We start from the raw sequence: 16,454 nt of genomic DNA on the forward strand, positions 1-16,454 counted from the left end.
CTAAATGCATCGTTCATGAGTTCATGATGTTAATCTTGAACATACTGTAAATTCTTGATATCGTATTGTTGTTCCAATTACAATGTCGGTGTTTACTCAAGCATATCCTGATATGACCATATGAAGACATCTTTGAACTCTTTGAAGTAACTCAACAAGGTCATGCTTCATTTCTTCGGTTATGCACGCAATCTTAAAGTCACAATCTCCATTTTTCCCTCATGAAGTAAGATTTCATTCCTGTTCTACCATCCTCAGCAAGTCTGAAAATAGGCTACAATCTGTGTCATCTTTAAAGTAATGAGATCCCTCTAAACACAAATCCCACTCAAAAGGAACTTCTCAGTCCGTAACAGCAACACTCATGTCATTGATATCTGGGGACCCATAGTAAATACCAAAGAATACACAAAAGAATGTATGAATAATCATTTGTACAATTACGGATGAATAAAAGAATAATATGGAAGAAGATCCGAAAGAATGAAAGTATAATTATTCGAAAAGAATATTGGCTTAAAAAAATAAATGTAAAGATGTATTTTATTAGAATAACGACGTTCAGACATGAGCCTATTTCATAAAGGAATTCTTATTGCCTCTAGGCTGAAGGCAACAAGTGTGTTTTGAACATTACTCTGAGTAATCTCTAAATACTACAGGGGCTTCTTCTGCAGTCAAATTATTTAAAACACTCCTAAGTCTATAAGGGCAAAAATCTGACAAGGTCTCTTCTTCAGTTGTTTCATCGTGAACACTTCTCGACACCCCTTCATATTCAATCATGACTGGGTACTAGATGAACCATCTATCTTGACAATACCCATGTTGATGAATTTTTCAACTAGCTTTTTGAAGGTAATGCAATTTTCTATGGAATGCCCCGTAATTCCTGCATGATAATCACATTGTGCACTTGCATCATACCATTTGGGATACGGGGGCTGTGGAGGCTTCACATGTAAAGGAGCAATAACATGCACATTGAATAAGCTTTGATACAGCTTCTTGTACGACATTGGAATTGGCGTGAACTGGAGCTTTTCAGTACCTGGCTTCACACCTAATTCTTGTCTTGATGAACCTTGTTGATTAGCAATCGATTTATCGTACGTATTCACGCTGTTTACCTCATTTCCCTTTTCTTTTGAGGCTTGCCTTCTGTTATTTCCTCCAGTATCAATCTTTCCGCTCCTTATGGCGCTTTCAATCATTTCACCATTCATGATTATGTCAGAAAAGCTTTTTGTTGCACTTCCTAACATATGTGTGATGAATGGGGCTTTCAATGTATTAACGAAAAGTATCGTCATCTCTCTTTCTAGAAGAGATGGTTGAACTTGGACAGCAACCTCCCTCCATCTCTGTGCGTACTGCCTGAAACTTTCACCAAGCTTCTTCTCTATGTTCTGCAGAGTAATTCTATCAGGTACCATGTCAGTCACATGGCTGTACTGTTTCAAGAACGCCTGCGCTAGATCTCTCCATGAATTAATTTGGGTACAGTTCAATCGATTGTACCACCTGGATGCTGCCCCCGTGAGGCTATCCTGGAAGCAATGTATCAGCAACTGGTCATTATTAACATATCCAGTCATCCTCCTGCAGAACATAGTAATATGTGCTTCGGGGCTACTGTTCCATTATACTTCTCGAACTCTGGTGTTTTGAACTTGTGAGGAAGTACCAGACCTGGAACCAAGCTCAATTCTCTAGCATCAATTCCGTAGTAGCTTTCAGTACCTTCTATCACTTTAAGTTTTTCCTCCAACCATTTATACCTTTCCTCGAGCTGTTTTGATAGTTCCTCATTCATTATTTCCTTTCTAGCCGTCTCATCAAAATTAAGAATAGCGGGATTAACAAAATTGGCACCGGGGTTAGAGCCTGATCCCATCTGGAAATTCATTTGCGTTGCAGCATCACCCGGAGGATTAATGGTAACAGAGGACCTACGCGGGTATATCTCAACTTGTTGGGGTGTAAAGTCCGGAGGATAGACAAGTCCCTCATTGTCACCTTCTTCATTGTTGAGCACCAATCCCTTTCCTTTGTCAACTCCTCCAGCCAATAACTGAGTCAACTTAGCCATCATACTCCCTTGAGATTCCATTATCTTTTCCATCATCTTTTGTTGAATCTTTTCTAATTGCTCATTCATTTGCTCTTGCATTTCTTTCTGGAACTGTTCTAGCCTTTGGTCCATGTCTCTAGTTTTGGATCGAGTTCCGTAGTAGTGTTTGATAGCTTGATTGGTTTCCAGATTAACTGATGAGTAATTTAGATTAATTAGAATCCCTTAATATATTTATTAATGCATATGAAACAATGCAATGCGTGAAATGAAATGCCATGTCATGCAAATAAAATACCAAAAGTCAGTATAACATAGAAACACAAGATATAATAAAGAAATAGTAAAGATCCCTAACTGGATATCTACTAGGGTATAGTATAATTCTACCTAGGGTGGATTCCTAAGGTTCATTATATGAAGTTTGGCTTCTAGAGTAAAGGTACCCGAACCAGTAGATTCCTCAATCCTCACCCATTATAGGCTCATATGGATCGAGTTTAATTCAGGGGAATACATTTCCCTATGGCTGCACGGAGATGAAAAATCTCACGAAGACATAGGTACGGATGTATCCCGAAAGCAATCCACTACCCTACACGGAGGTAAAACCTCACGAAGGTATAGTTTCTCACACCCACTTAAAAGGGTAACATTGTTCAACTCATGAAATGTATAATGCAAACAATATTTAAACAAGAAGATAATGAATGCAAAAGGATGTCATGAGTTTTTTTTTTAAAATATTTTCTCGACCATAAGATAAAAATTAATCAACTTTGTGGCTCGACTCTCTTAAAAAATTCCCCAGTGGAGTCGCCAAGCTGTCGAAACCATTTTTTTTTTGAAAACAAAAAATTTTAGGTTGTCGACTTAAAAAAAAGAAAATGAAAGTTGGGAGTCGCCAAGCTGTCGAAACCATTTTTTTTTTAAAATAAAAAATTTTAGGTTGTCGACTTAAAAAAAAAGAAAATGAAAGTTGGGAGTCGCCACCAATCTTTTATTAAGGTGTGATTGGGTCACCTAAAAACGACTTTGGTCTACGAATTTTAGAAGAACGGGTCCGGGAGTTGGTTACGCATGAGGAAGGATTAGCACCCTCATTACGCCCAAAAATTGGTACCTAGTTAATTAATTAATGTCTTAAGGTCGAAAATTTTAAAAATATAATCTTTAAAAACTTAAAACGTTGCATATTAAGACCCTTTTCAATTTAGAGAAGCAAAAATGCCACACCCAATACGTTAGGGCACAACATTCTAATTTCCCCCAAAATGAATTAGATCAGAATACTTATACAATAAAACTTTAAAAGAACATCCACTCATCCAAGATTTAAGAAATCACACCCAATACGTTAGGGCACGATCCCTTTAGAATCCCAAACTCGGAATATTTCCTTTACTTTAAAAGAACATCCACTTATCCAAGATTTAAGAAATCACACCCAATACGTTAGGGCACAATTCCTTTAGAATCTCAAACTTGGAATATTTCCTTCATGATTTTTAAAAAAAAATCTTCATTTCGAGAAATCAATGCGTCACATCCAATACGTTAGGACACAACGTGTTGAATTCCTAATAATGAGTTTTTATTTTAATTAAAAGAATATCCATTTTGAAAAAGTTTGATTTTAAAAATCGAGTAAAAAAATGTAATGTTATGCTACATTAAATATATAATGCAATAATAAATACAACGATAGCATAGAAATAATGCAAATATATGAACAAATAAGTAAAATAATGGCCTGCAAAATATCAAATAAATGGACAAGATAATAAAAAATATATGTAAACATAAATTAATAGACAAATAACTGAAATAAATAAAAAAATATACATACATCCATGAAAATATATAAGTTTAAAATAATTAAGATAATATCAAAATTAATAAAACATGTGTCTAAAATATACGAAAAATATTAGTTTTTTTAAGGTGTAAATACATGCAAAAGAAACATATTTATATATATACATATAATAATAATTTCATAAAAAAATTAGAAATACTGATTTTAAGAAAAATATGAAAAAGGACTAAATTGGGTCGGAAGTAAAAAAAAACAGGGGTAAATCTGCAAATAAATAAAAGTAAAAGGATTAATTTGAACGCGCGAATTACATAGAGGGGCTAGAAGGGAAATTTTCCCTTCTCCTCTAAAACGACGCCGTTCAACTTAGACCCAATTGAAATAAAAATAAATAAACGGGTAAATTAAGAAAAATAAAAATAAAAAAAACTTAATTACAAAAACATTAAAAGGCTGAGGGGCTAAATAAAATAAGTAAATAAAATTCGCAGTGGTATCACCTTCTCCCCCTTTTTAAAATCATAAATAAGTAAAAAAAATAATCGGAAGAAAAAAAAATAGTAGGCTACCTTTAAAAAACTGCCAATCGTTCCTCTTCCTCCTTTTTTTCAACAATGAAGGGAGAGGCTTCTATTTGTAGTTAAGCCTCCCCAAATCCAACGGTACAGATCAATTACATCAACGGCTGAGATTAAAGGGTATCTACAAATTAAATCTCTAAGATTACAAAATCATATATTCTAAGATTGCATATCATATCTAAGATTATATATCATATCTAAGATTGCATATCATATCTAGGATTGCATGTCATATCTAAGATCTATCCTCAAAAATTATGTTTCCATATGCGAGCCCAGGCTAAAATTGGGTATTACACTAACTAAAATATTGTTTTTTTAAAACAAGGTTGGCATGACAACCCACGTGATAGTTCACATGTTATTAAATGCTGACATGTCACTATTAAAAAGCATGAAGTGCATGTGGATTTCTATGTGGGCTACCATGTTTGAACTTTAACGTTTTAGTCAGTATTTTAGTTAAATAACAATTCGACTCTTTTTGAAATGTTGATGATCAACTTTGATTGTTTTAAAAGGTTGATGGCTAAATTTAGTTAAAAAAAATATAAGGGTTAAATTGGCAAAAGATATAAATGTTGAGAGCTAAATTTATCATTATACCTTAATATAATTGAACTTACATTACATGTAAAATTTTGAATCAATTCAATACCTCTATTATATCAATTGAAAATACATATTTATCAATATATCTTTGATGAATAAAAGTTTTTAAATGGACAAAATAGTTAAACAATTTTAATTTTATTAAAAATTTGATAGTTCATGATCTACGTGAATAAAATATAAAATATGATAATTAGATAATTAAAATATTAATGGTACAAAATATTATGAAAATCAATAAAAACAACTTTAATTTTGCACTCTTACAAGTGAGTCCCTTCGTGTACAAATATTTATGTATATTAACCATCAAAGGAATTCAATAATAGAATTATTAAAATTAACAAAAAAATAATATAAAATAAATTTTATCGATAATAAAATTAGAAGCATTCTTAAATTCAACTATTAATGTATGATAATTATATAAGATAATATTAAAAATTTACACATATCAATCCGACATGATAAAATTTTAATATAAATACTCAAAATCCACACTTCAATCTATATCAACAATACTAAAACTTTATTCATTAAAAATAATTCAAAAATATTAAATATGTGTTGAGTAATTTTCCATTGTCTTTCATTGAAAGGGACAATCGGGTATTTATACATATTATCACTATTAATGACTTGACTCCAATGTTCACGGTTTGACTCAACTATTAATAGGACTGACATTCTAAACGGGCCTCGAGCATGTTGGACAAGTGTACTACTCTAAGTCATTTGTTAGACCTCGCGATCCCATGCGAACTCCTAGTGTATGCATGGGCTGAGACCGTGAACTCCCTTTGACTCGTGCGAGCTGATGATGTGAGTTTAATGCAGCTTATTGGGCACGCTACGAGCTGTGATGCATAGCGTCTGTCCCTCCATGTGCACGAATAAGTTTCTTCTACTTACATATGACCTTTGACAATTGAACCGTTTTCTTCTGCTTGCATCTGGACCGTCAATATTTTTCGGTCATTGAACTGTCAAAAAGCGAGAGAAGAGGCCCTTTAAAAGGAGGATCTTCGAGGCCTTAAACCTCTCACACTTAGCATTCTCAACAACCAAATCAAAGGTAATTTCAGAGAACTTTTGCTTTTTGCTTTTTGAATTTTAATTTTCTTCTTCTATCCAAATTATGACAAGAATGAGGGGGTTGACAATCGAATAATTTAGAGTTACCTACAGTGAGAGTGATAATCTAGGGTTCCGATGGAAGCCAACTTCCATATTTACACCACGAAAATAGAGGAGATGCGGTGAGTTTTAGCCATACGGGGATATAGATCCCCCACTTCGCGTACAAATTTTCCATTCCCGCTTGGTTATATAGGCTGAGTGAAACCACTAAGGCTGGGTTCTATCTGTCATTTAACCCTTTCTTCTGTCACATGTTTGATGACTACAAAATCTCATTTGGTCAGCTTTCGAGATTTTTTTAATGGATCGTGATTGTGTACTTCATTAACTGCTGCCAGTATAACAAGGTTCCCCTGCTCATAATTTTCTAGCACATATACCAGTTAAAAGGCCAAAACTAAGAAAACTTATCAGGGTTCTACTACTTTACCCCCGGCACAAAAATGTAGAGACCATCATTTCAAATTGGTGCCCCAATCTTTGCCTAAATCAGAAGAAGTATATCTGCGTCCAAAATAAACCTGGTGATGGGTTCGGATTTTCAGTCGAATAGTCTTCACCTAGCCGAGACATGTACTCATTTAAGTGAACCTTCCCCAACAGGAGATGCCCTAGCCCAATTTTGGAGGCTTCGCGCCAGCCAATCGCTGATTCTGGATAACTTTTTAACGCCGAGATATGTGTCTTGGTATTGTTTAGAGGGCTTCAACCCTAATGGGTGGAGGCATAGTGACAGTAGGATAGTCATTCAAGTAATTGGTGTACGACTTGAAAGTAATATGTGGCATCATAATTCTACGGATGAGTTGGGTGTAATACTATGGGGTTGCAAAGAAGAATCGATTAACTTCTTTTATAGCTTCTGTGGGATGAGACCTCACCTATGGATCTCTGCCGTTTCTTTACGAGGGAAAAGTGGTAGGTAGAATATTAACTTGCTAATCGTTCCTACTGATCTTAGAATTGTTACTGATGCAGGTATCAACCATGGCTCCAAGAACAATTCGGTAGAGACTGATAGTATATCTCACGAAATAAATGAGGCTATGGACATACAATCCTCGATAAGGGGCATACGCAAAAAGCGCAAGACAATTGCGAGGGTTGCAAATGTTGTTGTTACCAGCGAGGTTGAGGGAAATAGTGAAGGTTTGGAACAGCGTTGCAAGAGGAGAATAGACCCTGCTAGGTCTACCATTATAGCAGTTGCTATTCTAGCTTCCCCCTCTACTATCTCGCCATCAGTGCCCCTCGTTAGCTCACCTATTACTATTGACTAGGACTCTCTTCTCGCTGCTCATTATATTCCTCATTCTATGCCTGCTACTGAAGAAGCACGGGTTGAAGGTAATAGAGGTTAATTTCCATGGCATGGTTATTTAAGCGTGCAGGAGTACCCCTATAATCTTGTTGGTGCGACCCAAAAATGAAAGGCATCTTTACTAGAAATTGTGGGGTAGGAGATGCATACGGTGGGGCTATCGAGCGGTGCATAAAAACCCTCATTGAAAAGGTTTATTTCGTCTTTCTAATTTCTACTTACTGAAACTAATATCATTAAGCTATATCTCAGCCAGAATATTGATGGGGTTGAGGTCTTCCAAGGTGAGCTCGCAGAGACTAAAACAGAACTGGAAAGGGTTCGCAATCTGTACCTCAAGATGAGAGAAGAAAACGAAGACCCATTCTCGTAGGATGAGTTCGTATCCAGCTAGAGAAGCTCACAAGATTTTTACTTAGACGAAGACTTATTCGAGGCCAGCGTCTCTGCTGTTGACAACAACAATGTGGACCAAACCGTCAATGGGGAAGAAGAGGAAGATAATGTTCATTAGTTGATTAGTGCCTTGTATTACTTGTTTTTTAAATGAAGTTTAATTTTTAAGGAAATTTGGTTTTATCAGTTGTTGCTATAACATTATAGCATTTGCAAGCTTATCACATTTATCGTATGATTATATTGTTATCATCAAAGCTTTAACTTAAACAAAGTTTAGAAAATCATCAACTGCGAGCTGTTTTAAACTTAAGCAAATATTCCAACATTACCAAATGGGAATACAAATCTGTGAGCTATTTTGGAGGTTTTGATTTTGAATAAGTGAGCCTTTGCATATCAGTTGGGAGCTTTGGCTCGTGCTTATTATTTTGAAGGACGCGATATTGAATCAACGAGTCTTTGGATTACAGCTAGGAGCTTGATCTCACACTGACTATTTTGGAGGTCGCGATATTGAATCAACAAGCATTTGGATTACAATTGAGAGCTTTGGCTCGCGCTAACTGTTTTGGAGGTTGCGATATTAAATCAACGAGCCTTTGGATTACAACTGGGAGCTTTGGCTCGTGCTAACTATTTTGGAGGCCGTGATATTGAATCAGCGAGCCTTTGCATATTAGTTGGGAGCTTTAGCTTATGCTTACTATTTTGAAGGTTGCGATATTGAATCAGCGAGCCTTTGGATTATAGTTGGGAGCTTGAGCTCGCGCTTATTGTTTTGGAGGCCGCGATATTGAATCAACGAGCCTTTAGATTACAGTTGGAAGCTTTGGCTCGCGTTGACTATTTTAGAGGTTGCGATATTGAATTAGAGAGCCTCTGGATTACAGTTAGGAGCTTGAGCTCACGCTGACTATTTTGGAAGGACATGTTGTAAACATATTAATGAAAAAAACACTTTTTATTAAAGAATAAGAGTTTACACGTAGTCTTTTTTGAGGTAATGAGCATTCCATTTTAGTGTATAATACCTCTAACATTCTATTTGTCTTTGGGGTTGTTACGTGAACCCTGTGCTTGCTGAGAAGCATCATGATCCACATACTCGATGAGCTCGCCATCCCTGACTACCTTGTTGATAGTATCCTTCAAAGTAAAACAATCCTCAGTTCAATACCCCACATCATTAAGAAGACACATCTATCTGTTGAACTCAACCTCATTTCACTGCGCCTCATAGGGGACGAACAGGGCAAGATGCCAGAACTCTTCACTTGGTTCAAAATATATGCACGAGTTGCGTTCAATGGAGTATAGGTTTCAAACCTGTATTGTGGTACATACCTTATTGTTTGCTCGAGTGGTGATGTGATCCGGCTCGGTTGATTGAGTCGATTCACTTGATTGCCCGATCGTCGACGAGGAATAGTTGAGTTAACGGAAATAGGATGAAATAAGGCTAAAGATGCGGAAGCTTTTTAAGGTGATGGTAAATTTATAAGGGTAGTAGGCTCGATTTAAGTATAAAAATAAGAAAAATAGAAGTTGATAAATGAAGGCTCGGTTTTGTAAAAAGATATTATAGTTGGGTAAAATCTAGGATAGTCGGTGGAATGGATAAATGAGCTTAAACACCAGAAACGATTCAACACTAAAAGTGTCACCCCGATTTCTATTCGGTTCAAGGTGGGATTGCGGAATTGTAGAAGGTTGAACGCCACACCAAAGCAAGCTGATAAGTTCAAAAGAGAACGATAGACGCCACTAGCACGCTAGATAAGTCAGATCGAAACTCGTACGAATTTAGAGATGAGAAAACTCACTCTTTGAACAAAGTTCATTCAAATGATCAAAAGTCAAAAGTCCTTTACAAATGAAAGAAAACAAATATTTATAGGCACATAGATGACCATTCAAATTCGGCATCTAGGTGTTCACACAATAATAAAAACGTTCACACTAATGTATTAAAATAGTTCATAAATTCGGCAGATTCATGCACTAGCTGAATGGACACTTTCTTCCCCCTTAGTTTGTGCATGAATGCTTAGTCATAAAGAAAGGCTTCAAGTGACTTGTATGTGCACCAAAAGGTTGCATTCATCTCCTTGGGACGTTCATGCACTTGTATGGACCATGTATCTTCATAATTAAACACTTTAATGGCATGTAAGTTCATAAATGGTAGCATGAACCTAGTAAATTCGTTCTCCCCTTTGTGCATGCACTTAATTCAATCAATGTGTTGAATTATTGAGTTAATTCCTTCCCTTGGACGTTCTTGAACCCATCCATGCATGTGTAGTAGCCTATAGGTCAATTCAAAGTGTGAACATGCTCAAGGAGCTCTATGGTCAACATAGAATTAGTTAGCAGCTACTTCTTGGCCGAATAAGTGCCTTGGAAAGTTAAGAGACAGCCACCATACATGCACTTAAGCCATTCATGCATTCTATCATCCCATGCATTTGATCCATTCATGGACTAGCCTTTAATGTCCATACATGCATTCGACACATGCATGAATTTGTAGAAACATTGCATCTAGCCGTACATGCACCAGCATTTAATACTTCTTCATTCATGAGTGTGGAATGCCCAAAAGAGATGTTTCTTCATTCATACATTGTACCGTCCAAAGGAATGTACCTACATGAAATAAACAAGTCATTAAGACATCTCATGAACACTCATAAATTCGGCATGATGTGAACACATTAATGTCATGCATTAATTCGGCTATGTGAACATAATCAATTTATATAATGACAATGATATATTAATAACAAATATTAATATAAGACAAGTTTAATGCTTAAATGAATATGTGCAAATTTTATTTAATGTATTAAAGAAAAAACCGAGTTTAAACTAAAATGAGCTAAGTTTTAGCTCGTGAGCTAAAGTTGAGCTGAGGCTAAACTCCTAAGCTGAAGTTGAGCTAAGGTTTAGCTCGTGAGCTAAATATGAGCTAGGAGTGAGCTCGGTTTAGCTCAGGCAAGTTGGATCGAGCTTGAATAAGCTGGATTTGAGCTAGACGGAGCTCGTGGAGCTGGAAACGAGCTGGGATCAGCTTGCCAACATGTCAATGCTCGGCTTGACAGACTTGCTCGATGATGTTCGCGGGGCGTGCTCGTATCAAGTGGAGATCTTTGAGGGGCACTAGGAGAACTTCTTAGTGCTTGTGTTGTCTACTGTCTATCGCTTTAGGCACGTGAGGCCTAAGTGGGTGATCACTGCCTATTGCGAGCTCCTTCTCTTTCTTTGAACTACTGACCATCTCTTCAAAATGTGCCACGCGTCGCCCTCTTAATCTCTTCTGCTTTTGCGAACTTGTGAGCTCGCTCATATAGGTTCACCAAACCCTGTGACCTATTATTAGTAAAAGAGTACTGTACGTGCTCATTTTTCACTCTCATAATAAAGGCATCAATGACTCACTAGTCTTCAAGGTTTTTTTACAGTCGCTGCATGAAATCACTGTACGTAGTCCTGAAGAGGCTTTCCTTCTCTCTGCCTCACTGACGTCAATCCCATAGGTGTGCTCATATCGTCCTATGAGCCTTGAATCTTCCCAAAAACATCTGACCCAACTAGGAAAAACTTTGAATCAAGCTATGGAGAAGGGATAAATACCAATCCTTTGCACTCCCTTTGAGTGTTGTAAAGAAAGCTTTGCACTTCGCTGAATCTGAAGCTCCTAACATATTCATATAATTATTGTATTGCATCATGTGGGCTTGCGAGTCCCTCATGCATTCAAACATGTCCTTCGGGACTTTGAAGTCCCGTGGTAAACTTATTGTCGCTAACTCTGGGGCCAAAGGATTGTTAAAGGAGAAAGTCAATCCATGTCTTGAGCTTCTGGATTCAATGCCTTCACGTCTCACCGCAATGCATCTATTTCACCTTGCCATCCCCTTGCACGCAAGCTTGGAACTTCCTCTTGCATGGTTACATTATCATGAAAATCAGAATTATTAGATTGTACCATTTCTTTTTAGCTCCTCATTTTGCTTCAACAACTCTTGTTGGATGGTTTGTTGTTACTCCATTTGTACTTTCTGTGCAACCATTTGTTCCTTCATTAGCCCAATTTATTCCTGAAAAGCAAAAAAACTCTTGCGTAGTGCCTCTTGATTAGGGGGAAGTGATAGCCCTAGCTCGGTGGGAAGATTGAAGTCGGATGAGCTCGAAACTCTCGGATGGGACACATTACCCAAGTTCTCCAGCCAGTCGGCAAACCAATTAGCAAATAAATCTGTTCTAGCAGGTTGGCTGTCAGAATCTGAGGCTCTAGTCTTGCCAGACGAAAGATTAACGAAAAATTTTTCATTTGGATGAGCCATTATGATCATCAGACTGAGAGAATTCTATTGGTCGGAAGTGTGTCCACGCTCACCACGCCAATTTTGAGTATTTTTTCGTTGTTTTTCATTGAAGGGGATAATTAGGTATTTATACATATTATCACTATTCATGACTTGACTCTACTATTCACGATTTGATCCACTATTCATAGGACTGACAATCTGAGTGGGCCTCGAGCATGTTTTTCATTGAAGGGGACAATTAGGTATTTATACATATGTACTGCTCTAGGACATATGCACGAGTTGAGACTGTAAACTCCTTTCGACACGTGTGAGCTAATGATGCGAGCTCCCCCTGCTGACCTCTCGCTATATGTCTCGTACACATTGTTCTGGCAGAGTCTATTTAAGTTGCGGGTAAGCAATCTGGATGTTATTTAGATTTCAAGTTGGTGATCTTTAATGTATAACTATATGCAATCCAAATAATTAAAAAACATGTTTCTTGGAGGTCATTTTCTCGTAATTGTTGAAATTAAGTCATTGTAACGTGACCCCCAAAACGATTTAATTAAAACAAAGAACAAAATCAATCAAGCTTCAACACACCTAAAAAGGTCAAATCATTGTAATGAGAATAAATCATATTTCCGATAGATATACACATATATAAATCTCTAAGTGTATATAGCGAGAATAATTAAAAGATGGGAAAGCTTCACACATTTTCCATGAAAATGATGAATGCAGAAGTATTTAAGGGACCACAAATAAGATTAAGGTATAATTAATAAATTTCAATGAAAGAAAGAAAGGGTGGGTGGAATCATTACAGATTTATTTGATATGTATACAAAGTTTTTTAATTTCTTGATTCATACTTAATAAGTTGGGCCATATTTGTCACATCTTGAACCAAATCCAACCATACAAATTTCTGGTTTGAATTCTGTTGGATTTTTTAAAAAAAAAATTGGATTTTTCTGCAAGCTCATTAAAAATGCTGCATCATTTTAATTAATTAAATCATCCATTTCTGTAGCTTAATAAAATGAATTTCACGAGATAATGCAATGAAGTTATCAATTCCTACAGGAAACATTTATCAAGCTAATTACTAGTTTATGATGTTTATTCATTTGTCTTCTTACTTTATTTTTTTTACTAATTAAAATTATATTATTTTTTGGATAATTAATCTAATATAGCACTATAACTAAAAAATTAAAATTATTCTCTTAAACCCCATAGCAAAAAAGATAATTTCTTTTTAAATTTACATATTGATTAATATATTTAAAAAATACCATTTACCATTTTGCAAAAAAATTATATTTCACAATGAAAATTAAAAAAAAATGTTTTTAAAACATATTAAAATATCAGGTAAATTTGAAGTACATGCTGATATTGGAAAAAAAATTTTGGGTTTTCAGCCGATTTTTGTGATATTTAGGAAAATAGACCAATTTTGGAGATGTTTCTCTCTCCAAAACTCTTTTTTTTTTTGTGTTCGATGTTGGAAATTTGAAGAGAAAGATTTATTTGTGTTTGTGTATGAGGTAGACATTGTGATAGTTTTAAGGTATATTTGAGTTCACGGTGATGCAATAGCACTTAAAGACCCATACATTTCATCTGCCATGTTAGAATGAAACCATCACCTTAGAAACCTACCGCATTGCAACTCAGGCTCCAATTTCATAGTGCTTATACAGTCACAAGTTGAAGTATAACTAAGGCTCCTAGTTGACGATGGTTATGCAGTCACGAGTTAGAATATAACTCGGGTGCCTAATTAGCAGTGGTTATGCAGTCACGGGTTCAAGTTTCATGATACCGGAAAATGATGCTTTATAAGCCCCATACATAAGTTTAAGACCATAATTATAGGAAAAACAAATAGACTTTCCAATATAATCAACTTATTCTGTTTCTCCATCTCCACCAAAAGTAGTATCCTTAACCTAATATTTCAAAACCTGTGACAGAGTTGGATGCAAGATGACTTTTAAGAGGGGAGTGACTGTGGCGGTGCAGAGAAGATAAAACTCGAGTCAAGACGGTAGTGGTTGTAGTTATTAAGGAGTTCTTTAATTATAACAATCGTTGTCGGCCCGAAAGGACTTTCATCTTTTCTCTACTGTCATAGTCACTCCTCTCCTTGAAAGTCCTCTTGCTCCCAACTACGTCATAGGTTTCGAATAGGGAGGTTAAGGATACTACTTTGGTAGAGATGAAGAAAAATAATAAGTTGATTATATCGAAAAGCCCTTTAGGTAATTGCAAGTGATTTTGGTTTTAACATAAGGTATACAAGAATGAATGATGTACTTCTTACAACCTATACCAGTGAAGGGACATCCAACCGGGGTTGATAATAAACATGGAGCTAGAACGAAGAGGGAGCTAAAAATAAAGAGGGTTCTGAATCTGATAATGATCCAATCCAGGAGTTCGAGCTGAGTGGTTTGGAAATTGCATTATCTTCTGAACTAAAAAAGAGTGGTTCTGACGGTGAAGATTCGAAAATGCTAGAAGAACCCATCCGGATTTCACATCATATGCACATTTGGCCCACATGTATGATGTCGGCCTCCATGCTGAAGGTGGGTTAGAATTTCCAGAATTCCCTCATAGAAGACTGGACCATGCAAGTTCTTCTTTAAATGTCAGTGATTTATAAGTTAGAATTGAGTTTTCTTTGAAATATGCTTTTTTTGTTGTTGCAGTGAAGTGGTACAATATAAATCATGTGGTCGACTTCCATGTTAATTAATCCCAATTAGAAAAATTTGAGGCCAAGTGTGCAATGCGTGACAATAGATGTTCATGAAAAATCATGATATCTGTGAGAAATAAGATGGAGTTCTGGACAATTAAAAAATATAATGCTCCACATACTTGTGTTGTCGCAGGTATGTCACACAATTATTCAAGATTAGAATCTGACCTCATCTTTGAGATTGTATTACTTATTTTGAAATACTTATGTTATTGTAGGTATGACACAGGATCATTCTAAATTAGATTCTAACATGATCTCTGACATTATCTTATCTATGGTGAAAATGAGTCCTAGGATTCTCGTGTTGGTTTTGATTGCCAATATTTGTAGTCAGTACGATTATACTGTGCTGTACTACATGGCATGAGTTATAAAATAGAAGGCTATGGAAAAGATGCATAACATGTGGGATAAATCATATAATGATTTGTGGCAATAGTGTCAGGTACTGAATCGGTATGTCCCAAGTTTTGTAACTGATCTGCAAATGAGCTTGCATATTTCCGCAATCGTTTGGTCTAAGGGAAAAGAGTTTTTCATTGTTTGGTCCAAAATCGTACCCATGTTCCCAAATGTAGATATATTTATCGTGGAATTTTGCCCAATCTTCGTTGGTTCTCCATTGCAAGTTGACCTTGTGCAGTTCTTCAATGTCCTGGGATGACGTCGTAATACTTTGCCTAAACTCGAACTGACGCATCACTCAATCAAATTTGTGCATCTCTATCTTCGTGAAAACTATCAATGGCACCTTCACGTGCCACATATTATGATTGGCCAAAAATTCAGTCGGGATGCATTCTTGAATTATCGGATCAGCGTATAACATCCATTCAAACTATAGTACGAAATTATAAATATTATTATCTACCTAATACTAAATTTCAAATCCTTACGTAAATATTATATAATTTTAAAATTCAAAAACTAACCTCGACTTTCAATCATTGATCTAACAGTAGCTGATATCTTCGAGCTTGTCCATTATACCAACATGACTCGACTCATTGTTTCACCTATTCAAATAATATGTTATTTCAAAAATATAATAATGAAAAAAATATTATGATAACTATATTATCAAATGAATTTTACATTATTACGAGTGAGAAAGAATAAAGGGTGTTTACTCGAGGACGTAAAAATGGTAGTTGGTACCATGCCTATGATTGTAGAAAGAGTATGCAACCACTGATTTTAATTTTTTGTAGTTGTGTCACCTGACACATCTCTCGGTACAATGTGGCCAACACAACTAATCCCCAACTGAGTTACCCTGCTTCTTTCAAGTCGACGAGTTGTAGTAGCCACCTTAAATGAACTAGATTTCGAGATTTATCGGGCATTAGAAGACCTCCAAGTAACCTCTTTTCAATGGACTCGCGGAGTTGTTGATATAATTGAAAT

Source organism: Gossypium hirsutum, chromosome D05, assembly GCF_007990345.1.
Source record: "Gossypium hirsutum isolate 1008001.06 chromosome D05, Gossypium_hirsutum_v2.1, whole genome shotgun sequence".
NCBI classification, from domain to species: Eukaryota; Viridiplantae; Streptophyta; class Magnoliopsida; order Malvales; family Malvaceae; genus Gossypium; species Gossypium hirsutum.